The 27,431-nt window shown below is 40.3% G+C and overlaps 1 long non-coding RNA gene across 1 annotated transcript in view; it reads left to right on the top strand.

The window, feature by feature from the left end:
• LOC141579405 (uncharacterized) overlaps nt 1-16,626 on the top strand; it is a 149,303-nt gene extending 132,677 nt beyond the window's left edge. The window contains exons 3-4 of the long non-coding RNA XR_012510660.1: nt 14,950-15,405; nt 16,457-16,626. This is a non-coding gene — a long non-coding RNA (uncharacterized LOC141579405). The remainder of the gene's footprint in view (nt 1-14,949; nt 15,406-16,456) is intronic.
• The last annotated feature ends 10,805 nt before the right edge of the window (nt 16,627-27,431 follow it).

The following is a 27,431-nucleotide window of genomic DNA, read 5'->3' as shown; positions in this document are numbered from 1 at the left end:
TCTGTCTAAAGTTTTTGCAGTTTTTCATGGTTCCTTTAACACTTCTTCATTCTCTACATCTTCTAATACTTATGTACATACATACAAACATACATCTATATGCATATATATACATGTATATAGGTAATCTAGGTAAATACATTCACTTATGTATGATTCAGATAAATATATATATATATATATATATATATCTTTCTCATTGAAAGTCATCTTGTGTTTTTACTTATTGTTAGTATTAGGGAAGGCCTCTTGAAATTCTTCGATATTTATTTAAATTGTAGCTAATAAATATCTGGTAAAACAATTTTGAAGAAATCTCATACATTAATATTTTGTAATCCTGGAACTATTTTGCTTTGTTTCCCACTTACTCTTTTTCCTAACATATCATTATGAAAAACTTAAAACATACAGCTTCGTTGGAAGAATTTTAAAGTAAACATCTATGTACCCAACACCTAGATTCTACCATGAGCATTGTGTACTCAACTTCCACTATCATGTATCTATTTATCTATTCTTCCTCCCATGGATCTACTAATACATCTGATTTTTGATGCATTTTATAGTATATTTATACATTGATTGTAATAATTGTTATTGCTATTATTGATTCTGATGGTGACAAAATACTTCAACTACACATTGTCTTTCAGTCCAGCAGATCTTTATTCAAAATAACTCCATGGGAAAAGATAGCATAGGTCAGATTCTGTTCTGAGGAAAATAAAACAATACCATCTTTTGCTGGTAAGGACACTTAAGGGTTGGTATTACATCTCCATATACTGTAATGTGTATTTTTATTTTAACATTTAACTGCTTTTACAACACAATTTGAAAATATCAACCTTTTCACCAAAAATGTTGATAAATGATTACTACTTGCCTAGTATCATTTAGGATAAAGCACCAGTTAAAAGTAGGACTGTTAAGTATTAACATGCTTTATTTTCTCCTTGTACCCTTAAATGTTAAAACTGTAAGTAACAGAAGGTTTTCATAAAGTAAGGACCTTTGGTACCGGTTTTATTTAAGGGCAGTATACAATGTTTCTCTTCCCCAAATAACTCCTGCACCAGCCTGAAATCCCACTGTCATGTTTCATGGCTTTTGGGGAGATCCTATAAAAATGCCACAAATCTTCACAGTCATTCCCTGCTTTCCTCAATCCTCTGGGCCATCCAATAGGGATAGGGAGACATATAGATGTCACACACCCCCAACAGGCAGAGATTAGAATCAGTCTTGCTGCCTGATACATTGGTGTCTAGGAAGCACTTGAATTCAGCCAGGTGCCCACTAAACGAGGCTTTTGTCAGCCTCTGTGTACTTGGTGTCTCCATAGACTGAGCTCTCATACCAATTTTCTGCCTAGAGCTCCAGTTTCTTGAGTCCCAAGTTGGCTTGATGATGTCTAGGGGAGGGCAGTACTGATTTTTACCTATCCTTTACCTGCTCCTCTGTTATCAATTGGCCAAAACCTGGATCTCGTAATCCTAGTTCACTTTGGAGATACCACTTCGTACAGATATGACCCTTGAAACCTTGACCCAATTACTGGTATGACTTATGGACACCTTATGTTTGGACTGCCTTCCATCCTGTACCTTCAGCCACTGGATTAGATTTCCCTGCATATGAATGCTGATGCTGGTTTGAATGGATCCTGGGCTTGCAACAGTAGAGATTAGGTCTCTCGTTGCTGGCCCTTTAGGAGCCAATCCCCATATCATAACCCAAATGACCTTGGTTGCTCCCTTCTCCTCTGATCCATGTGAGGGTCTAGACCAAGTCAGTATGTTCAGCCCACGCAGAGTATTAAGAACATGGACGCTATAGTCAAATAGTGCTGGGTTCAAATTTCAGCTCTGCCACTTACTAACTGCGACATTTTGCCTGTCCCTTAACCTCCCTAAATTTTAGTTTTTTCATCTGGAAAATGAGGTTACCATAGTACCTTCCTCATTGTATGTTTATGGCTTTTTACCAAGATAAAGTGCCTGAAAAGTGCCTAATATATTATGGTATACGGGAAGTTCAAGAAGTAGAAACTTAAAAAAAAAAAGTAAAAAGTACCAATATTGTTCTAGACACTTAAAGCCATTTTTAAAATGAAGTGAGCTCAAAATAAATAAATAACATAAAATATATTTTTATTCATTAATGTTTTGACCTTTTGCTATGCAAACATTATCTGGACACCTGACAAAGCCCTGTGAGGATGGGAGGATTAGGGAGTATAAAAATGAAATAAGTTTCTTTTATTCCTTCTTTATCCTCTTCCCCCTGCAATTCACTATGTACTCAATCTTCTGGTAACTTACTTGTTCATCCAAAAATATGGGCACAGTACCAGTGTAGGCTGGTACAGTACCAGTGTAGGCATGAAAGCTGAGGCATGATGGGGCTTACAAGTTATGTTAAGGAGCTAGATTTCTCCTGCAGGTGACGGATCCACTAAAGAAATCTGAATATAGAGAGACCGTCCTTCTATTTGTATGTTTGTATATTGCATGTAAAGGGGAACACTCAGGTGACAATATAGAGGATGGATTGTAGGGGCAGGGACCAGCACCAGGGAGGCCACTGGGCCTCACGTGTGGTAGCACACACAGTGCAGATTCATGCCTTTGTGCCTTTGCACTGCCTGGAATGCTTCCCATGGTCCTTACCCACCCTCTCTTCCTCCAGGAAACCTTCCCAGACTCTTCCATAAACCAACCGAATGGTTCTGCTCTGTGCTTCTCAGAACTCTGTGCTTATCCCAATCAGCATTTACTAGAACATACCAAAATGATTTATTTCCTTATTTGTCTTTCCTACCAGATTATAAGTACTTTGAGGGCAGGACTTGCATCTTGTTCATCATTGTATCCCCAAGGCCCATATCAGCACTCAGTACATACTAGATGCTTAATAAATATTTAATCAATAACAAAAATAGTCTTTACTGGTAGTGAAGGCTACATTGCATGGCTCTCCCCATGGAGGTTATGGTTTAATAGAAAAGATAGTCATAAGAATAAATTACTACAGTAACTGGGTTATTATATGGCTAAGAATTAACAACTGGGTTGGGGGGAAATTAGGGAAGGATCCCCAAAGGAGGTGATAGTCTCTTGGCATCTGGAAGGTGAATAGCAGTGTATTAAGTGGACACTTCAGACAGAAGGAAGAGCACTTAAAAAAAGAGATGAGTGAAGATTGACTAGCCACTGTGCTGTGTGGAGCCCAGGAGCAAAGGAGCCCATGGAGCATTCAGGCATCAGAATCAGAGCTGCTCCATACACCACCATCTCTGAATTCTACCTCCAAGGGGCAAGTAGCTCCTAATGTTTCAGATAAAGTTCCGATGGGCCCAGAGCCTTAAAGGGCTTAAGTTCTATGTGGTGAACCCCATTGTTGGAAAGGGAGTGGGAGCATGGGAAGCAAGGGAAGATTCGTGCTTAATTCGTTGCTCTAAAATCGTATTGGGGGCCCCCTGGTCTGCATTCTCAAAAATTTGTTCTAGTTTGTAATTTGGGTCCAGTCCTTTAGCATTACTCCTGTTCTCTGTGTTTTCTCAAAGGTTTATGGAAGTGGTTTCTCATGTGAAGTCCCTCAGAACCTCCCAATGAGATTTGTCTAGGACTCACACCTTCAACTCAAAGTTGTCACGTGCTCACACTTTCTTCTAATAGTTTTGTTATATTTTTGTTTTTTAAATTAATTTTATTAGTGACTCTTACTTGTTTTGCTTTTTTATTACCTAGGTAGATTGATTGGTTTTCTGACAGGATATGCCAGGGTAGCAAATCACCACTTTATTTTTAGAGCACCTGTGAATGTTGCACTAAATGAGATTAATGTTCACATCTCAAGACATCCATTTAGTGGGAAGAATAAGTTAATCTGATAAGGTGAATAAAGAAGGGGTGGAGGACACAGATTTAGAAGTGGGAAAGGCCTTTTATAATTTATGAAAATAAGAAAAAAGTCTAAATTTGGATGTATCTTGGACTTCAAAATCAGCTAAACTTGTTTATTCTTTACTTTCAAATCTGAGTGGAAAAGACAGGAATAAAACATTGGTCTTTCTTTCAGATTGTCATATGTTCTCATTACATCATCTGCATCAAGGAGTGGACTTTCCTTCTATTTCTTTATATGAATGTGGCCAAATAAATAAATAGCCTCGTGACTAATCTTGGCTCCTCTGCAATTTTAATGCACCCCTTCAGCTTTAGCCAGGCTTCTCTTCCTCTCTCTCCCTCCATCTTGTCCTTCTCCTTCCCTTTTTTTCTCGCTAGTCAATTGTATTTCAGATCAAACTGCTTGTTTGAATTTGCTTTAGTATCTAGAATTAGGGTTCTCCAGAGAAACAGAACCAATAAGATACGGATATAGCTACAGACCTGAAAAGATTCATTATGGAGAATTTGACTCATGCAATTATGGAAGCTGAGAAGTCCCACAGTCTACTGTCTGCAAGCTGGAGGCCCAGAAAGGCCAGTGGTGTAATTCCAGTTTAAGTCTGAAGACCTGAGAACCAGGGGAGCCGATGGCATAAATCCCAGTCCAAGGGCAGGAGAAGATCAATGTCCCAGCTTAGGCAGACAGGCACATTACTCCTTCCTTTGCATTTTTTCCCATTCAGGTCCTCAAGTATTGATGCTCACTCACTTTGGAGAGGGTGATCTACTTTACTGAGTCCTCTGATTGAAATACTAATCTTATCAGAAACACTCTTACACACACTAATAATGTTTAATATGGGCACCTATCGGCCCAGTCAAGTTGACACATAAAATTAACCGTCAAATATCATTAGAATGTGTTGAAAAGAAAACTTGAAACATAAAGGCTTTCTTGGACCAAAGCATGAAGATAGAGGCACAAACTTCACTTTTAAAAAGTAGCCTTTGGTTCCAATCTCTGCCACTAGGTGTCGCTAAATAATCTAATTAGATACCCAATTTATGACTCCCAACAAATGAGAAGACATTGAGCTGAATGAGGCAGAAATAAAAATTAAGGTGATGTTGTCTAAATAAAGTCTTGTAGCTTATCTGTAACAGCTATTTTAAAACAGCACAATGTGTCTCTAGGCTATGAATTAGAAAATGCATGAATTAACAAAAGCACATGAAGGGGCTTAGTCTTTACTGGGGAGAATGAATAAATCCTTTATAGTTTATGTGTCCTTCCTTTTTCCTCTCCTGCTAAATGGGTCTTCTTGCTGCCTGAATTTTTGTGAGCATAACTGGATTTTATGTAGTCTAAACATATTGGCTAGGATGTTAGCATCTGCTGAGGCAACTCTACTCCCTGTGATCCTTCATTGGCTCATATATTTTATTATTAAACGTAAAAAAAAAAAAAAAAAAAAAACTCTTCTTGAGGGTGCTGACCTGAACTATCTAAAAATAACCTTGAGAATCATAGTACCTGTTTATAGGAATATCTCTGGGTGAACTCCTATTCATCCTTCAAGACTTGGATCAGATGTTTTCCAGTCTGCCCAGCCTGATCCCCAGGCAGCTCTTCCTTTTTCTTCATTCCCATAGCACAGCTCTATATCTTTTACAAGGCATGTTCCACCTTGCCTGGTTATGAATTGTTCACATCTCTGTCTTTTCCACAGACTTCGAGCCCCCTAAGGACAGGGACCAGTTTATGGAAGCCACTTCTCCACAAAACTCTACACTACTGCTGCCACTTTGCTTCTGGCTCCTCTGTTCATGTACATGCATGTCAAGTCAGTGGGTAATTACTGATTCCCCTCAGTGCTTTGCCGAAATCTTCTCTCATGTCATTTCAGCAGGAGAGAAACTGGTTGTGTGTGTTCGGCGTTTTCTAATACTGTGTGCTTAGGAAGCATAATAAAGCGCTCACTAAACTGACATAGAAAGAGATTTCTGTTTTGGTTTGGTCTCGTTTTGAACGGGTCTTTAAATATTTGTAAAGGGAGTCCCTTATTATTCATCCATTGCCAATCCATTTAAAAACAATTACACAGCAGAGAAGAGGGGCTTATAATAGTAAGTGATGCTAAATCAATATTTAACTTAAGAGGAAGTTTTTAAGCAAATTGCTTCACTTTTCCTTCCTAAGAGAAATAACTTGAGATTAGGAAACATCTTTCTTGAAGAGGTTAATGGATTTGCAAATGTAAAAACATATTTCAAAATGTTGCCATTAGTTATGTCTAAATTTTCTACATACTCTTATTTTTATAGAATAAGTGTAAATTAAGATATTTACAGCGAAATTCAGCACACATTTATTTAATGCTTGCTATGTGCCTGGGACTGTGTCAAAGCAGAGGGAAGATAGCATGGCTAGTGTCTTCCCTTTCAGAAGCTCACAGTTGGTGGGGCCATGTAGACAATGAATCTAAATACAGTTTACTCATAGCCAGGAACCAAGAGATTTGATTAATCCCACAAGGGAGGATGAAATTGTCAGGGAGGTTTCACTGAGCGGCATGGCATTTGAACTGGAATTTTACCATCTGTGAAGTCAGGAAGCTTTATAGTTTCTACTTCATGGCTTAGCTAAATTGAAGCACTAAGAGACTTAGGCAGTACTTACAAAGAGTTTTAAAAAGCGTAGATTTGTAATTTTATTAACTGATCAGATCTATCTTTTAATCTACTTTAGTGATAAAGTTATTAGAGTAAATTAGAATGACTGTTTTCTGTCATTATATTGACATTGCCCTAACCTATAAGGTTTCAAGCTTTGGCATATTTCCAAATCATCAGCAAGGTTGTTAAAATGCAGATTCCTCCCCAAACTTGCTCAATCCCAGCCTCCTGTTATGGGGAGGCAATGTGCTTTTCACAAGGCTTCCATGTGATTCCTGTTTAGATACCATTACATAAGCAATTTGGTAAGTCAGAGGTAAAACTTGACCTAGCAGGGCATACTGTGGTTACTAATATTATCCTCTGATCTAGTAATGAATGTTCCTCTTGAGGAGAGATAAGGAAGCTCAACATTTATTAGGCATCCTGCTCTTTGTTCTAGGGCTGCATTTAGATCATTTTTTTTTTCAAAAATTGCATTACCCCCAAGACTCCCATTTTAGAAATAAGAAAACTTAAAGGTGTAGAGAGGTTAAGAAACATGGTCAGAGTAACACATCTAGTAAGTGTTGTGACCAGTAATAAATTTGCTAACCCCTGCTCCTTTCCCCCTTGAGTGTTATCTCAGCCCCAGGGAGATCAATTTTTAGAACACATTTCTCCAGGATAACTATTTGAGTCATTTCCATTAAAAAGAAACGACTACGGTGATTTTCTTGCTCATGTGTTCTAAGCTGGCTGCCAACAACTCAATTTCCAGAGGAGACCCAACTTCTGTAACTGATGACCTCTTTCACCTCTGTCCAGCCCTCAGGCCTTTTCCTGGCATTTCTGAATCAGAGAGCAAATGTGGACAAATCTAAATCATGGGCAGATCTGAACCTTAACACTCACCATGCCTTGTGTTACTGAGTCCCCTTTAGCATGCATTTTAGAGGTGGGACATCTAGGCAAGTAATCCATTTGCTGATATAATACATCAATTACATTTGCACAAAGCACTCCTTTAGCAAATGGATTATTGGGATTTAGCCAAATGCAAAGAGGAAAACTTCTGATACTACACTTGATCCTTTACTTTGGCTGGTTAACTTATGCCTGAGGAAAATCTTGGGTGTAACCAGGATGAAGTTTGGGGGCCCTAGTCCTTGCTGACCTCTAAAGAGTTAAGAAAACACCAAGGACTGAGATGGGTGAGCCTAGTTGAATCCTGAGATGACCTTAGGAACTAAAGGCATAGAATTTCTGGTCTTTAAGCGATGGGGGCACTGAAGGTGTTATTACATATAGGTGGCACTTTAAGTTTTGTTTTATTTTGTTTATTTTATTTATACTGGAAATTGTAGTCTCTGAGGAGCCTGAGGTACATGAAAGCAGGGTTTTCACTATCACTCGCTGACTAACAAGAACCCTGAGTTCAAAAACCGCTACTCTTAAAAGCACCCACGTTAACAGTTATCAAAAACCAACAGGAGTAATAAATACAGTTTTTAAATGAAGCAGTTGAGTTTTCTTAAAATGAAATCATTGTTAGGCAGATTTTAGGTGTTTGTGTCTTTTTGAAAAAATAGGTAAATATCATTAAGGTGGATCTATAATCAAACTTTTTTGGCCCTTATCTTTGTCCATTTTTAAATGGTCAGTTTTTGCACATGCATAAGTGTATGTGTACATGTTACTTCCAGTAATGGCAATTTAATGTGTCTGTAGTAACAGAGTTACAGAGCAATGTTCCCTCAATTATGGGACAGAGGTCATAAGGGGGTCCTGTTGCCTTTTCGCAGGGTACCATGATGGCTCCTCTGCTATAGTTCTTCCCAGAAGTCTTTGTTATTCCTGTTTATAATATGGTCCATAATTTTCCTGAAAAGGATAACCAATAGCCCAGGCTTTAACGTTTGTTTTCATAACGTATGTTTATGAAAGCTGCTATATCAGTAGCTAGAGAGACTAATTTAGCTGACAAATAAACAGCCTCCTCTCAACATGCCATTCCGGCAGGATAAACCAGCTGATTGAGTAACAGCAGAAATCCCCCTACACGGGCAGTTTGGCAGCTGGCAGAGGTGGTGGGAATTTTCCTGGGCAGTGTTCTGGACGACCTCTCCTGTCTGGTCTGTCTCTCTCCCATTGTTCCCTGAATGAAGCTTGGCCTCCAGGCTCATACCTCTTTCTGTGATGGGCTGCTCCCCACAACATGTACTAATTTTGAGAATTAACTTAGTGATAGGACCCAGGGGAAATGCTGATCCCCATCTGTTCTTTAGGAATATCCTTGTTTAGGAACAAACTTGGGTTGTTAACTTTTATAACAGGACCTCGGTGGGGTTGGACTGTATCGACACGCACATGCACACACACATACACTTTCTCACCCCCCCCCCCCAATATTTGACTAGAAGACACAGGTGCAGAGGGGAGCATTTTCCTCCCTACACATGTTCCTTTTTTGCATTTGCCCATGAAAAATGGACCTATTTTTGCACGTGTGTTTGTGTCTGTGTGTGTGTAATAGGGTGATGGTCCTATTTTATTCAGAGAAATCCCTCACTTTCTACTTAGCTTTAGATCACAGGGGAAGAAAATTTGTCAGTTCTTTTGCTCTCTGATGGATACACTGGGGAATGAGTCTCAACTTCCCTTTCCATCATCTATTCTCTCCTTCCACAGGAGATGTGGCTAGTCTGCTTTGTTCCTGTGACTAATCAGTTGTTCTCCACTTGTTCTTTCCTAACACACTGTGATCCGTACAATTTTATTCCGGCCAGCACTATGTTGAGATAACAGACCACACATCCTAACTTCCCTTGCGGCTGGAGGTAGCCATGAGATGTAAGCAGAAGTTGTTGGGTGAGGTTCCCAGGGAACCCCTAGTTCAGCTGGGATGTGTGTGCTTTGCTCCAGCGCCTTTTTCTTTCCTGTGGTGTGGAACATGGGTGAAATGTCTAGAGCTGCAGTGGCTATCTTTCAACCTCATTGTGACCTTGAAAATAGAAACTATAGGTTAAGGATATAGAATTGGAAATAAATCCTCAGTTCCTGATGACTGTGGGGCACATTATCAGTCCTGGCTTACTTATCTTCAAACAATATTTCGGTAGGGGGAAGAAAACCTGTATCTTTTTAAACCATTGTTATTTGGGAGTTTTTTTCAGCACAAATGATGTACAAGTCACATAATCAAGAATAGCTCTACCCTGCCTCTTGTCGCCCTCTTTTCCATCCCACACCTCACACCCCAAGCCCTCCATTTTTACCTTCCTTTTAGCTTCTTTTCTCCAACTGGCAAACCCAGTGCTTGATCTACTTATTACATGAGAATTGGAAGCACAGAGGATGTCTGCCACCATCAAACTTGGGTATCCAGCATTTGTAAAACCTAGATCCCCATTTGCTTTTAGGTACCTAAGATGACAGCAGGACCCTGTCTCTTGACCTGAGGCAAATTAACCAATCATATTATCAATCACTTCCATTTCCATAAGGAAGAGCAAGGAAAGAGGAATTGAGAAGAATAGATGCTTCCTTTATGGAATTTCTGAGAGTGGAGTTGGTGGAAATGCCTTCTTCTGTGGGATGAAAGGGGAATTTGGGAAGTGGAAGAGAAATTTTCCCTAAAGACACAGATATTAAATTTTATCAATCAGTGTTTAGGTTTCCACATCTTAGCCTGTCTGTCATTTCTCCTTTTCTAGTTGTTGTAAAGGGAGGGAAGGACTGGAGGGAAGAGATGGTCCACTAGATCCAGGGCCTTTCTGCCCAACATGTGATTCAGCTTTGCCTATCCTTCAGCTGGTGGCTCTGAGGAGATGTTAGGGGATGCAGGAAGCAGGCATGTGTTTCTCTGCTCAATGAAAGTACACATGTTCTCCCCCATGTGCATCTGCGTAGCAGTGAGGAGCAGGGGTGGCACAAAGAAGCCATGTGGGGAAAGTGGACTGTGGCTCTGACTCCCTGCTTCAGGTTTTTCACAGTAGAAATCCTAGACGCATTTGTGTCAATCATGACTAAGGAGCAGGAGGATTCTTTTGTTGGAAATGTGTTTATTTTATGGTGAGTTAAGGATAGGCAGCCAGGATTTGCAATGGCTGTTTAGAACTCAGGGGTTCAAGGCACAGCCCTTCCTAGACTGCTTCTCCCTTCCGTAGAATGTTGAACTAATAGTGTTTCCTATCTAGAAAATGGGGTAAAGTACCCTTTACTCATTTTGGTATCTTATTCTTCCTGTCTATTGTCTTGAAATAAATCTGAAGGAAGAGGACAGAAATCCCTTTGATTGCATCAAAAGTGATGTGAACAGCACCTCAGAAGCACCGTTTTTCTTCTCAGCCAGATGAAGAATGTTCTGCATTATTTTCTAAAAGAGTAATCAGAATTGACAATTTTGTCAAGATTATCTATTTTGAAAATAGAACTTAATATTCAAGACACCCTGATGATTGGAGTAATAACCTAACGCTTGAATCTCAAAGCAGTGTGTGTGTGTGTGTGTGTGTGTGTGTGTGTGTGTGTGTGTGTGTCCCAGGCTCTGCCCTGTGGGTGATCCACTTAGAGCCACAGTGCATCCAATGGGCTGCTCCCTGGCTTTGGAGAATGAATACCTGCCCATATGTTCAAGCTTCAACTGCCACATTGTGACTCTGTTTAAAGCTACCTAGTGTTCAACGTTTCCTGTATTTGTTACCTTGTATTTGTATATCACCTTTCATTGGAAAACACAGGCTTTTCAAAAATATACTCAGATCTTATCACAAATGTGGGTGGCAGATGTTCCTTTCTTCCTCTAGATGAGGAAAATGAAGAAGTGGAAAAGAATTACGTGACTCATGTAGGCTCACTAAAGCCTTTGTAAAACTTAAGACTCCATTTGCTTTCAACTTGATTTAGTATGATGTATTATATCAGCAGTTGATTTTTCTCTCGTATTATTTTTTAATTGAGATCTAATTCACATATCATAAATTCACGCTTTTAAATTATCGAATTTCATGGTTTTTAATATATTCACAAAGTTGAACAGCCACAACCACTGTCTAATTCAGAGCATTTTTATCATCTCAAAAAAACAAAAACAAAAACTCTACACACATTATCAGCCAACCCCATCCCCTTCATCCCCCAGTCCCCTGGCAACCACCAATTTACTCTATGTCTCTACAGCTTTGCCTATTCTGGGCATTTCACTTAAATAGAATCATACAATATGTGGCCTTCTGTGTCTGGTTTCTTTCACTCAGAGTAATATTTTCAAGGTGAATACTTCATTTCTTTTTGTGGTTGAATAATATTCCATCATATGGATATACCACATTTTGTTTATCCATTCAGCAGTTGATGGGAATTTGGGTTGTTTCCACTTTTTGGCTATTATGAATACTGTGTCTATGGACATTCATGTGCATGTTTTTGTGTGTACATAGTTTTCATTTATCTTGAGTATATACCTAGGAATGGCATTAAGTCTCATGGTAACTCTATGTTTATATGGAATTCCAAACTGTCTTACAAAGAGGCTGCACTGTTTTCCATCCCTATATCAGTGTGCAGGGTTCCAGTTTGTCCACATCATTGCCAATACTTGTTATTGTCTATCATTGTGGTTTTAGCCATCCTAGTGTGTGTGGTAGCTATTGATTTTTAAACAGTAAGAAAAATATATGTAGCTGGAGACCTTGAGTTCCTTTCTAAGCTGGGAGTGTGGCTTATGTGGTCCATGGATCAGAAACCCTTTTCCTCACAGACTTTCCTCATTTTAATTGTCCTGTTTCTTACCTGAGACAGGCATTCTGGAGGCTGTACTTAATAGGAGAGAGAAGAAGCTGCTTGAGGCCTCCCCTCCTCTCCATTCTCAGAGTCCTGTTCTCAGTGTACATGGAGGCTTTTCCAGTTTGAACTTACAGCTCTACACAGAAACTCTTCTATCTTTAACACCCAGCTCAGTATATTTAGTATCATCATCTTCTTCAGCTGTTCTGGAATACTCTTTACTTCCCCTCTGATGCATTACTCATAGTAACGGTGATACTGAATACAAAATATCCCCATAACACTTATACCTGCTGTCACTTATCCCTTATAACAACTCTGTGATGCATGTTGTTATTGTCTCAGAAATGCTGGAGATGAGGAAACTGGAGGTGAGGAGTGTAAGGTCAGTTTCCTTGGCCACACAGCCACTGATGGTAAAGTAGGACTGACTAGGGAGCGGTGTAATAGCCACGTTGTCTACCCTGGTATTTGTTTCTTCTTGGCCTTTTCTCAGCTCTGACAGTCTGGAAGACGCCATCACATTGGAAAATCCTAGAAAGTGATTTCTTCACCATCCCTCTTTCAAATGCCACGATAATCCTGGGTGGGTTGGGGGGGGGATTATTCAGCTAAATAGGCTTGGGATGGCTTGGTTTTACTTAATTATAATTTTAATTATCCTGTTAGGCTATTTATGTCTCTGGAGTCAGTTCTCATTCTCAGATATTTTCTGAAAATTATAAAATAAATTTATAACTATTTTCTTCATGCTTTTAAGCAGAATTCTATCAATTGGGTCAATTTAAGTTTCGGATAATTTCTTGGCTTGACAGATAAGAATAATCAAGGCTAACTGCATACACACAGCCTGACAAGTGTAATTTTTCTTGCTGATGATACAGAATCCAGCACTGTCATTTCATACCAGGTGAAGGATGGCTCTCACTGAAACAAAATATTCTCCCCCTACACATTCTATGCTTTTGCTGCTTTGTAAAATGCATTATCAGATTAGATGGCAACAATTCTAGAGCAGACTCTACAGTTTTTACTCCAGGCGGCCATTAAAATGGGAAAAGTTTACAAATCTCACCATTCTATGAGAAATAGAAATAGAGGGGGTCTTTATTTTTAAGAATGTTTGAACTGAAATAGTATCTCTCTTTTGATATTGAGCTTTGAATCTGTATTTTCTTATAGTTTTAAACACCAGAATGAAACACTCAGGGCCCCAAATACTTCTTTTAAAACTATTATCAACTCCCCAACCCTCTTAAGAGCAAAAGAAAGGGACTGGGTATCTGGAAAAGGTCGACATTATCTTTTTGCAGGGGCCTTGACATATGCTTTAACATTGCAGAACAAGTATGACCTGCTTTTTCTTCTTGTCTTTGGAGCCTTCCTATCTAAAGTGAGAAATCAGGTCTCTTCTCAGTGATAGGATATGATGAGGGTGAAATATTTTTTACATTTCTTCTCTGGAAGGAGAGAGAGAGAGAGAGAGCGAGAGAGAGAGTGAGATTGAAAATCTTTAGGGAAAGACTAAAGAGTAACTATAGAAAATAATGGCAAATTAATTTTACTTAATGTACTGTAATAAAGCCAACCCCTGGGAACTGTTGTCATAAATAACAGTCTATTCATTACGTAGGTAAACATGAGCTCAAAAGAAGTGAATCCTTTGAAATCTGGTAGAAAATTATTTAACTCAGGGTTTTACTCAGGTTTATTTCTTTAAAAAATGCTCCCTTTTAAGTCTAGTTGATAGTTAACATTGGAGGGAAATGTGTTTCTGAGTTGCAGAGATCTCTTACTAGAGATTTTTTTTCTGGTCCTCATTCTCTAACGCAAATTGTATGTGACTGATATTTGAATGATTCTTATAACTGGCACAGTTTTAAAATAAAGTGGACAGAAATTGTTTTCCATTTCAAGAATCTTAAGTTAGCATACAAATTGGTGATTTAGACTCTTTTGGGGGATATTCAACCTTGAATACAATCTTGTTGTTATTAATACACAAAAATACTCCACCAGCCATGACCCACGTTCTTCCTCATGCCTTTCCACCACTTGAATAATGAGCTTACACTTGAACTCTGTTTCCATCCTTTCTAGTTTCTGTCTTCTCAATGCTTCAGTAATCTCTGATGGAGATAAGTTCAAGGGAAATGAAGATGGAAAACCTGAATTGAATCTGTGCTCTATCATTTGCTTATTTTGTGACTCTTGGAAAATTATTTGACTTCTCTGTGGTAATTTCTTCACTTATAAAATTGGGGAAATGCTTGATATTTATTATTACTACTAGGCCTTTAATCTAATGTTCTGTACAAATCTCTCCTATAATAATTCATATAGAATCAATGGTGGTTTGAAAAATTAGATCTACCAGTAATTTACCTCTGGTCATTCCCCTCATGCTGCATCTCCACATTCACTGTTGATAATGATATTTGTCAGTGTTTAAACAAATCATAATGATCATCCCCCACCCCAAGAGATTTTACTGTTTTTGTTGTTCAGTATTGACATTTTTCTGCTTCATATCATTTTTGGAAGTCAGTGAGTAATGAACAAAATGAATATTGATACATCCTTAAAAAACAAATTGACTACTTTGTTTCAGAGAACAGTGCTGGGACACTCCAGCACTCAAAGGATCCCTAGGAAAGACTTTATGGGAAAGACTGCTTCAGGAGAGGCAGAAGAAGCCAAGGAAAGGTGAGAGAGGATCTGATGACCACCTACTGCCCCAGTGAAAACGAGCCATGAATGAGTGGCTAATCTTCATGGGAAGAGCACAGTGTCCTTGCATCTGTGGGACTCACAGAACTGATCAGGAAGGTCTCTGAGGCTAGAGCTGAGAGTGCCCAGTAAGAAGGATGGCCACCCTAGGGGCCAGAAGAGGACTTGGGTCCAGGAGAAGGCACTGAAGCTCCCTGCTGACACAGGCACCTTAGCCAGCAAGACCAGGGGAAGGCAGTGGTGCGTGGCTCAGCCCAAGCTGGCGTGGAATGCCTGTAGTGAGGATTGGAAGCTCATTGCCCCAACAAAAGTGATGCTGTCACTCAACTCAATGCTGGTATGGAATTATTTCTTAATAAAAGCCACCTAAAGTAACAACAGTCTTTGTGTGCCACTGAGACACTGTCACAACATTTGTTTCCTAGCAAATGGTATGAACTCGGTAAATGTTCAATGAATTTATTCCAACATTTATTCATTCAAAAGTATTTATGAAACTCCTATTATAGGCCCAACGCTGATTCAGGTTGTAAGGCTAGAGTCATGGACTGAATAGGTTCATAGCATTTATATTCCAGGAGGGAGAGCCAGGCAATAAACAGGTAAGGAAACAAAGAGGATAATATCAGGTACTGATAAATTCTAGGAAGACATATCTAGAGCGATATTTTCTATAGAGCGGTCAGGGGAGTGGTCTTTGAGGCCTGAATCATGAAAATTAGCCATCTGCCGTAGACCCATGCAGAGGGCACCCTTAGTGAATTCAATACCATATGATGCTTACTGATTTTTTTTTTCTATTTCTTAAGTAAACCTCATTCTAATATACCTTAAGAAAGCTTCATTCAAAATAGTTATTGAACATGTTCTGTGGTTCAAGAAATGTGTTAGGTCCTAGGAATATAAAAGTAAAAGCCATGACCTCTGCCTCCGAGGAACTGACATTCTAGTTTGGAGAGCCAGTGGTCAAAACAGTTAATAAAAAGTAAGAACCGTCATAATAGAAGCATGGTTGGCATTCTTTGGGAGACTTGTTGAAGAAGGACCTTAATTGTTAGCAAAATAGCAAAACGAGCTCTGTGTTGGGAGGAAATTCTCCATGGGTCTCTCAGGTTTCTGCATGCCTTGTCAACAGAAAGACTGACTGCCTTTTGTTGACCTGCCTTGACCTATCTTTCAAGGGTGTTTATATCACTAGAAAATGCATTGGAGGTTATAGATGGTTTCTTCCTCCATGATAGAGTAATCTGATTCTTTACTAGGATATTAGAGAAAGTGTTTCTCTCCAAGGCAAAGGTGGGGGCAGGTTTTTTTGCAGCCTCTTTAAAAGATTGGAGGTTCCTAAGTTGGAATTCCCTCAATTGTGATGCAAAACCACTGTGTTGCAGCATCTCCCTGGACAACTCCATATCACCCTATGGGATTCAGAGGGCCAGAAGAACCAAGAGAACAGGAAGCGTGTGCTGCCTGCTATGCTGTGAGTAACAGAGTCCTTTATTTCTGATTCAGGAATCCATGCAACTATGCTGGCTACCTTGTTAGCTTGGAAAGAAGTAAAATGAACAGTTCTTGACATGGTGGCAGTATGCAAATTGTGTACACTTTCTAAGCATCTCTTGTTTCATATAACACTGTTTATGCTTTCTGAGCCTTAATTTTTTCATTTGGAAACTTGGGACAAAAATCATGGTAAGGGATGATAATGGGATGTCATATGAGTAGCAGAGCCCATTAGCTGTTCCCCAATATCCATTCTTTCTCCTATACCATAGAAACATTGTAGTGTAGCAATGGCCTCCAGATTAAGAAAAAACACATATTCCAGCCTCCTTTGCAGGTAAGTGTGATCCAGCAATGGTGTTCACAATGGGATGTGAGCAGAAGCTATAAATGCAACTTTCAGATGATGTTCTTAAAAGGAAGGAGAATTCCCTCCCCTCCTCTTTCCCCTTTTTCATTGCTTGGACTATAGACATAGAGGAGAGACATCCTGAACCATGTGCATGGGAAGACACCTGACATATAGCAGAAGAATAAGATAGAAAGTGCCTGGGTCTCTGTCTTTTTGGAGAAACCATTCAAACCTTGGACTGCTAATGTACAGACTACTAATGTGAGAGAAAAACAAATTTCTGTTTTGTCTGAGCCACTGCTATTTGGTGTCTCTATTGCAGCAACAAACTTGTATCCTAATTAGTGGAGGAATGACAGAATCAGAGTGATGCCTTAGAAAGATCCTCCCAGGGATGGCAGACAGGAGAAAATAGAGTCAGGGAAATTAGGAGGAGGGAGACCACCTGGCTACCCAGGAGTGTGTGTCTTTTTCAAAGATTTTGAGTGTTGATCAGACTTGCCTGGCGTATGGATTTTTATAAGAATCTTGAACTTCAAAGTCAAATAAATTAGAGATACACTAAGTTAAAGTTAAACATGATTCTTTATGGTAAGTATGACAGGTGTTTTCAGCACTTAAGAATTTTATGCCTCTTACAAGAGAGGGCTGAAAATAAAGTGCGCTTCAAACTTTGAAAATGGGTCCTTTCATCATAAAATTTCTAGTATTCGTGGCTATTCATGTTCCAGGAAACATGGTTCAGGAAACATGATTCAGTACCTAGTAGAGTTAAAGCACCTATCCAGCCCCATAGAAAATTGTAACCTGAGATAAGAACCATGATAAGTAGTCTGCAAAGCATTTCACAAAGAAAGTTGTTTGCCAGATATAAGGACTCCAAACATGCATATATACACACACCCTTTTCCACAAACAAAAAGTTGCCGATATACCAAATACCATTTAGTATCAATTTTCCCCCCATACAGAGTTAAGCTTTCCATTTTTTTTCAAGATGTGAATGAATAGGACAAGGATGGGAAAAGATACAGGTACTGCCTTGATTCTGCTTGGGAAGATCTTCATAAGGAAAGTCCTTACAGGAACCTACATGGTGTGACTACTAATTCTCACAGCAAGAGATTAGGTTGCGTGGTGGACGGTCTCCTTGCTCAGGGAGTTCATGACAATCTAAGAGGCAAAATGAATGGAGGCAGAACCGAGCGTGTAAAGTCAGAATCCTGCGACAGTGGCCTTGAGAGTGTTTGATCTGGCAGGAGCTATTTTCCATGAGTAACCGAGTCCTGTACAGCTCTTATGGGATCAAATAACAGCATAAATTGGATCAACAGTTAACGTCCTAATTCTCTTCCATGACCAATGTAAGGAAAAGTAACTCTGTTTAAACCCTTCATAGAAAAATGCTTTGTGCAGAATCCTCAGGGGGAAGAAAACCTTAAACCCCAATTCCACGCCAACTATCCCTACAGTTTTCTCAGCAGTGCAGCTAATCCTCTGTGCCGACCAAAGCTAGTTTTCTTTCATTATTTCGGTCCATGTTGGAAAAGAATTTCCTAGGTGCAAAGGAAACACACACAGAAGTGTCAGAGCACACTTGACACTGTGACTGTGGTGACGGGGCTTTCTCCAGCTGTCAGTCTCAGAAGCATTTCATTCCATTTGATGCTACACAGCTGTGTGATGCAAAGTGGCAGCCAAGCCCTTTTATCTTTGTAATGTCTTCATTAGGAACAGCAGTAATGAGTTACCTGGAAGAAAAGGGCTACGGAATAAATGGTAGACATTATAAGCTAGGGTCTTTGTATGGCTATCCTACATTGTTTCCTCCAGTTGGACTTGAGTTCTTGAGCAGAAGGAGTTTTGAATGGAATTCTCCCTTCTCTTCTATTTAAGAGAGGAAATGCAAGTGTACAAGAGTGATGTTCCTACAGGGATAGAACTCCCAGTCGTCTCTAAAATGTGAAATGGTGATTCAAAAAAGTTATACTTTACTGTCTGAATGATATCTCAAAATTGTGTATCATACTTCAAAATGGCCCTGTTAGTGATGATTAATGGCCCAAAGGATTCTGGAATGGATTTGCAGGATTCCAATGGGCTTCTGCTGCCAATGAGCATGTGAGTGTGTGCATGTGTGTGCAGGATTGCGGGCTTCAGTTCACACGCGTGCAGAAGTGCTGGACTGAGGGGCGGGGAGGCAAATCCAGAGAAGAGGAAATGAGCTCCACTCCTTCAGTCTCCAAAGCTAATGAGGATCTCAGAGACTGTGATCTTTGTGAAGCTTCTACATCACATTTTATGTGGTTTTGGTTTTCAAGTTATCGTAGATCATGGACACTGGGATTTGGTCTTGTGAATTTTTGTCCTATGCTATAGAGAAGTCTTCAGTTGACATTTTAGATTTACTGCATCTGGGAAAATGTGACAAGCAATTAAATGTCCTTTTAGTTAAAAGGTCAACTAGGAGTAATATTTTGCAAAATATAAAATGAATGTGATAGGCACCTTAGCATAGTGATTAAAAATATGGATTTTAGAGCTGTCTTATTTGAACCTAAGCTGTACCCTTGGGCCAAGTTGTTTATCTGCTGCATGCCTCTGCTTCTTTGTCAGTAAAATGCAAACAATAATAGTACACACCTCAGGGTACTCAGGTCAGCATAGAATAAAATGAATTTGTATTTGGAAAGCTCTTAGAATAGTGCCTGATACTTAAGTGTTTGTTACATTTTAAAATACTTTAAAATGTGTTTTTCATTTTCTCTCTTGCACATCATGATATTCAGAAGTCATTCCACTGTACACACAGGGGAATGCTGGTAAGCCGGTGCCCCAGGTGAAGTGGCAGAATTGGTGCTGGGGACTCTTGGTCGCCCGGAGAGAAGCATGGGCCCCTGGTGGACCACAGCAGGAACAGGGGAAGCAGGCTCTGAGTCGCCTATTACAGCTGCCCCAATAGGAGGTTCCTGAAAGGGAGCTGAGAGTGCTAGATTAAAGGCTAAACAGAGAGAAGAGTGGAATTTTCCTCCTTTCCAGTTGGGGACTGTGGGAGGAGCCGTCTCACAGATGTCCCTCCTCCCTACTCATCAACACTAATGGGCCCCATCAGAGAAAACGGGGCAGCTGGGGCAGGATCCAGTGAGGGAGTCTAGTCTTGAGTTCTCTCTCTGCTCCCTTTGGGTGCCCTGAAGTTCTGGGACCCTGTGGAGGCACCTGCCAGAGTCAGTTAACAGCACTGCGGGTAAGTTTGCTCAGGTGTTGCTGTGGTGAGAATAAACAGACAGACCCTATAGCCAGAGGGCTCCTGGACAGACTGCCAGAGCCAGGATTCAGCAGGCCACAGCCACTGACACAGGGAGGGACCAGAGGAAGGGGACATCTGAAGACTGAATATCCCCCTAAAGATGCGAGGCTTGGTTACCTAGAGACTTCCGATTATTTAACGTAACAGAGTTTACAAGCAGATTGGTTTTTCAGAGGGGTAAATGTTTATGAGGAAGATCCAATAAGCTATAGAAAAATAGGGAAACTATATATTTTTGTACATTTGAGTGCAGTGTGATTTAATAGGCATCTCTACAATAGAAAAATTCATTTAAATAAATAATGATGTTTCTCGATAGCCAACAGCATGTAACGTGTTGTGCTAAATGCTTCAAAGGCTGGAAAGTTAGTCAGACAAGTGTTCTGTCTAGTCTTGGGCAAAGAAAAGGAGAGTCCAGGACTGAAGAGATGGCCGAACCCAGGTGTGGCTTGTTGAATGGAAGGCGTGGTTGATATGTAATGGTGTCCCACAAAGAGTGGGAAATGTAAGGCTGGAGCTCAGGAGAAAGGAGAGATGAAGACGTTGGGAGCCCATCCGCCTAGAGGTAATGACTAAAGCCACAGGATTTCCAAGAGAGTTGGAGAGCGAAAAGGGCTAAGGTTGCATTCATTCATCGATTCCACAAACCTGCACCGATCCCTTTTTGATGCAGGTGTAGCCATCAGTGTAAAGAAGGGTGTAGAGTCTGGAAATGGTCATGGGATTGCCCAAGGAAAGGTCTAGAATCTCACTGTGTTGTGCTTCTGTGTGGCAGAGACTACTTGGGCTGGCCAGTTCCCGAGTCCTTCTCTTCTTAAGCATCTGGCTGGACCACATTTTCCAGCCTCCATTGCACTAGATTGGCTATATGACCAAATTCTGGCCAGTGGCACCAGTGTTTGCAGTGTGGCCACCTCCAGACTAGACACCTATAAATGTCCTTCAGGCCCCTTTTATCTTCTGCATAAAAGCAAAATTGCTTTCTTTCCACAACTGCCAGCTTTGTAAAGAAGATACAAGGAGGAGCTGAGACTGAATAACTGTGTGGGGCAAAGTCCTCATCCGCCCCAACATGCAATGGATGTGAGGCCATGAGTGAGAAATACACTTATATTGTTGTTTTTTTTTTTTTTTTTAACATTTTTTAGTTGAGTTATAGTCATTTTACAGTGTTGTGTCAAATTCCAGTATAGAGCACAATTTTTCAGTTATACATGAACATACATGTATTAATTGTCACATTTTTTTTTTGCTGTGAGATACCACAAGACCTTTTATATATTTCCCTGTGCTATACAATATAATCTAGTTTTTCTATTCTACATATGCCTGTCAGTATCTACAAATTTCAAGCTCCCAGTCTATCCCCTCCCACCCTACTCCCCCCTGGCAACCACATGTTTGTATTCTATGTCTATGAGTCTGCTTCTATTTTGTATTTATGTTCTTTTTTTTTAGATTCTACATATGAACAATCTCATATGGTATTTTTTTTCTCTTTCTGGCTTAATTCACTCAGAATGACATTCTCCAGGGACACCCATGTTGCTGCAAATGGCATTATGTTGTCCTTTTTTGTGGCTGAATAGTATTCCATTGTATAAATATACCACCTCTTTATCCAGTCATCTGTTGATGGACATTCAGGCTGTTTCCATGTCTTGCCTACTGTAAACAGTGCTGCTATGGACACTGGGGTTCAGGTGTCTTTTTTAAGTAGGGTTACTTCTGGGTATATGCCCAGGAGCAGTATAACTGGGTCATATGGTCAGTCTATTCCTAGTCTTTTGAGGAATCTCCATACTGTTTTCACAGTGGCTGTACCAAACTGCATTCCCACAGCAGTGTAGGAGGGTTTCCTTTTCTCCACAGCCTCTCCGGTATTTGTCATTTGTGGACTTTTGAATGATGGCCATTCTGACTGGTGTGAGGTGATACTTCATTGTAGTTTTGATTTGCATTTCTCTGATAATTAGTGATACTGAGAATTTTTTCATGTGCCTATTGATCATTTGTATGTCTCCCTTGGAGAATTGCTTGTTTAGGTCTTCTGCCCATTTTTGGATTGGGTTGTTTGTTTTTTCTTAGTATGTTGTATGAGCTGCTTATATATTCTGGAGATCAAGTCTTTGTCAGTTTCATCATTAGCAAAAATTTTCTCGCATTCCGTAGGTTGTCTTTTTGTTTTACTTATGGTTCCCTTTGCTGTGCAGAAGCTTGTAAGTTTCATTAGGTCCCATTTGTTTATTCTTGCTTTTATTTCTATTGCTTGGGTAGACTGCCCTAGGAGAACATTTTTGAGATGTATGTGAGATAATGTTTTGCCTGTATTTTCTTCTAGGAGGTTTATTGTATCTTGTCTTAATGTTTAAGTCTTTGATCCATTTTGAGTTTATTTTTGTGTATGGTGTAAGGGAGTGTTCTAGCTTCATTGCTTTACATGCTGCTGTCCAGTTTTCCCAACACCATTTGCTGAAGAGACTGACTTTATTCTATTGTATATTCTTGCCTCCTTTGTCGAAGATTAGTTGACCAAAAGTTTGTGAGTTCATTTCTGGGCTCTCTGTTCTGTTCCATTGGTCCATATGTCTGTTTTTTAACCAATACCATGCTGTCTTGATTACAGTTGCTCTGTAGTATTGTCTGAAGTCTGGGAGAGTTATTCCTCCAGCCTCTTTCTTTTTCTTCAGTGATGCTTTGGCAATTCTAGGTCTTTTGTGGTTCCATATAAATTTTACTATGATTTGTTCTAGTTCTGTGAAATATTTCCTGGGTAATTTGATAGGGATTGCATTAAATCTGTAGATTGCCTTGGGCAGTATGACCATTTTAACAATATTGATTCTTCCAGTCCAGGAGCATGGGATATCTTTCCATTTTTTTAAGTCTTTAATTTCCTTCATCAGTGGTTTATAGTTTTCTGTGTATAAGTCTTTCACCTCCTTGGTTACATTTATTCCTAGGTATTTTATTACTTTGGGTGCTATTTTAAAGGGGATTGTTTCTTTACTTTCTTTTTCTGTTGATTCATCATTAGTGTAAAGAAATGCAACTGATTTTTGAACATTAATCTTGTAACCTGCTACCTTGCTGAAATCTTTGATCAGCTCTAGTAGCTTTTGTGTGGACCTTTTAGGGTTTTCTATATATAGTATCATGTCATCTGCATATAGTGACACTTTTACCTCTTCTTTTCCAATTTGGATCCCTTTTGTTTCTCTCTCTTGCCTGATTGCTATGGCTAGGACTTCCAGGACTATGTTGAATAGGAGTGGTGATAGTGGGCATCCTTGTCTTGTCCCAGATTTTGGTGGGAAGCTTTTGAGTTTTTTACTGTTGAATACTATGCTGGCTGTAGGTTTGTAATATATAGCTTTTATTATGTTGAGATATGTTCCCTCTATACCCACTTTGGTGAGAGTTTTTATCGTAAATGGGTGTTGAATTTTATCAAATGCTTTTTCTGCATCTATTGAGATGATCATGTGGTTTTTGTCCTTTCTCTTGTTGATGTGATGAAATACACTTATATTGTTACACCACTAGTGTTTAGGGGTTTCTGTTTCAGCAGCTAGTATTATTATTTGCCTAATAAATACAAACCAAGAGTGATCCAACTCCCTGGCTCACCCTAACCAAAACCCATGGAAGACTCGGGTAGCTACAAGAATGCCTGTTCATTCATTCAAATTGACTAGTAAGTGTCTCTGCCAAGCAGACCAGGAGTTTTCATGCTTGCAGGATCCCAGCCTGCTATGCTTGTCATCAGAGTACTTGGGAGCCAAACAGAATCCAAAGTCACTTAATCTGCTTGCCATGGGAGATCATGGCTCAAGGACTAGAAACACATGGGGTTCATACAATACATACTCTTGGTCTGTATGAGTTCCAGAAAGGAATGAGAACATTGTTTGGTAAGCATGAAGCCAGACACAGGCACTTAGATGAAATGAGGGTTTAATGGCAAAGAGCTAAGAGACTCTGAAGCATCCATCTCTTAAGAATGCTTTCCCAGTGTGACTACAAAGGTTTGAGGCCTGGTAACTAACATTCCCTATCAGTTCTTGGATAGGTCCTGCCACCCCTTTTTTCTTCTTTTTTATTCTTCCCTCAGATGCTTCTTTCCCACTTCAATCCCCATTGGAAGGACACATTCTCTCTCACTAGCTGTGTCCATACATTTAATCAGGACACCATTCTGTCACCTCTCGCTGTGTGTTCATTTTACAGTCCCCTAGATTGTGATTGAGGGGAGACAGCTGGAGAAACTTTTTCAGGCTTACCAGGAGGACCAACTCCTGGCACCATCTTAAATAGAGAGGAAGAAGGTGGGCACTTACCCTCCCAGGGATGACAGTCCAGTAGGGGACACCACAGGTAAGCACATACACACCCAGGTTACGATGCCGTTGTGATTAGTGAAACCATAGGAACAGGTACCAGGAATAGTTACAGCACAGAGGAACATGTGATGAGCTCTTCTTGGTTAATGAGCACAAGAGAAAATTAGGAAAGGTTTCCTGTAGGAGGCGATAACTGAACTGGAACAGTGACGGAGGTGTGTCAGGAAGGAGAAATACTACAACAAAGGAGCAGGCATAAAATGCTTGAGGTGTCCAGGAAACTGTACCAAATTCATTATTTGGTGGGTGAGGGAGAAGTTACAGTAACAAAGTACCGTAAAGTATGTGGCTTAACAGAAATACATTGTCTCACAGCTCTGGAGTCTAGACATCCGAGATCAGGGTGTTGGCAGGGTTGTTTCCTTCCGAGGGCCTCAAGGGAAGGATCCGTTCCAGGCCTCTCCTCTCACTTCTGGGGGTGTGCTGGTCGTCCTAGGGGCTCCTTGGATTGTGGAAGCACCACCCTGATCTCTCCCTTCATCTTCACATCACGTCCTCCCTGTGGACATCTGTGTGTCCGAACTTCTCCTTTGCAAGAGGGAGGGCACCAGTCATGTTGAATTAGGGCCCACACTCATGACCTTATTTTAACTTCATTATTTCTATAAAAACCCCATTTCCAAGTCAGCTCACATACTGAAGTTCTGGGGGGTTAGGAGTTAAAAATCTGAATTTTGGAGAGGGGGGCACAATCCAACCCATAACAACCTACATTTAAAGGACAGGTTAGAAAAGGAACAAGAAGGTAAGACAGGAAAAGAGCAGAAGAATGTGGTGTCAGGGAAGAGCAGGAGCAAAGCTGCTTGTTGTTCAGGGCAAATAAGTGGAGGCCCCAGATCCCAGCTCTGACCTGTATTCTTCACTTCTCTGAGCCTCGCTTTCTCTTCTGTAAGACAGAGGTGACACTACTTCCTCAGAGAGTAGCTGTGAGGAGTAAATGTGATGATGTACATAAACTCTTAGCGTATTACTATATATAAATATTACTATATCTTTAACATAGTGATATATATGGTATATATTTTGTATATATATAGTAGTATATAAATATTACTGTTTTACTATAAATAAAATAGCATTCAGTAATAAGTAAATAGTGGCATAAAAACTGGATTTAGTCACAATAGTGACATCTTCAGTGTGCACATGCCACATTATGCCATAGGGCTTCTAGACTGTCATCAGTTCACTCTCTACGTAGACAACATTATTTAAAAGCTGTCACCCTGGGAGGCTGTTCGTGTAGAGCTTGTCAAATTCTATATTTGCTTCATGTGACCAAAAACCTACAGGAATATAAAAGTGCTAAGAATGTGAATTGTGGCTGCAAAACAGGGACTTCAAAATGTTCCCCCTTGTACTTTTTGTGGAAATTGAACATCTGATTTGACACCTCCTGACTATTTTTCTCCAGGTTGTTTTGTTTTTAAAGTGGTAACTGATCTGCCCAGGAGAGCAAAACAAAAACCTGCCTTGCTCTGTGCATCTAGTTGAGGGGATATCCAAGAGGTAACTTCTTTTTCCTTCCACCAAAGAGATTCCAAGATCCTTCATTTGGCACAGAGACTGGGTTTTCTCGGTTGCAGTATGATAACTTGTTTAGATGCCACAAACGCTCTTTTGGACATGTGACTTCTGATGTTCATGGTATGCTCAAATGATGCTTAAAGCAAGCATCTACATCATGGCTTGTGGTGTTAGACCTGGAGAACTGAGTGGGTTTAATCTGATCTTTGAGGCTCTCCCAGCCTCCAGGCCCTGGCAGTATCGGTATTTTACAGGTATGATTAGTAAGCCCATTGAAAAGGAGCCTTGTTCCCTCTGGTGAAATCCACTGAAGCAATGTTTCTGAAAGACACAAAAGTTCTGAAACATGCGCATTGTCAAACACTTGTGAGATGAGGCACCCCATAAAATTTTCTTTTTTTTTTTTGCTTTCAAAGCAGCTTTATTTTCCTTCATCCCTAAATCTTTCTGTTGTGAGAGGAGAACCACCCTTCTGCTTTACTCATCCTCAGCTACTCCAAGCATATATACAGCAGCCTGTTTGGAAGGGAAAATTCCCAGGTGCTGCCAGTCCTCGCGAGTGACCCACCCACTGCTGCTGGCTTTAATGTGCAGAAAGGACCACGATGCTTGAAGAGAAGCCTCCACGCTGACCTCTTCAGCTGTGTGTCCGTGATGTTTGTTTGTTTCCTCTATCACTTGCTCTCTTCCTGTCACCCTACTCCTCCTGAGGCAGGTCCTCACCCCTCTTGCCTGGATTCCTGCAACAACCTTGGAATGGTCTCTCCTTCCCTACATCGACATCTTTGCTAAACTCTTAAGGCCCAGCCTTTACCTTGGGCTTCTGGACCCTCACTGGTGTCCATTGCCCTCAAAATAAAGTCCAAATATCCTCACATATCTTTCAAGGCCCTTCAAATCTGTTCCCAAACTATAGCCACATGCTGTTTCTTGAACCTTCCAAGCGCCATTTGCTCTTGCCAAGTGGAGCTGCATTTCCATGGGCACTTGTACCTTGGTGTGTGCTTCACTTCACTTATTCTCTTCCCTCTGAGTGGAATGCAGGCCTCCATTGCCCTCAGGGCTCCTCCTGCCTCCTCCTGGAAGCCTTCCTGTCAGTTCTACTTGGTAGGGGTCCCCCTGTGAATTCCCTTAGGACCGTCTCTCTGCCTCTCCTGGGCCTCATGTTGCTTTCTGCTTGATACTGTTCCTAAACATGCAGCAAGCCAAAATGCTGAGACCTGAGGTCTGCAGCAAAGGGAGGGTTTATTCACAAGGCAGCCAAGCAAAGAGAT

The sequence above is a fragment of the Camelus bactrianus genome, chromosome 12 (assembly GCF_048773025.1).
Source record: "Camelus bactrianus isolate YW-2024 breed Bactrian camel chromosome 12, ASM4877302v1, whole genome shotgun sequence".
Classification (NCBI taxonomy): domain Eukaryota; kingdom Metazoa; phylum Chordata; class Mammalia; order Artiodactyla; family Camelidae; genus Camelus; species Camelus bactrianus.
This window is presented reverse-complemented; position numbering and strand designations above follow the sequence as displayed.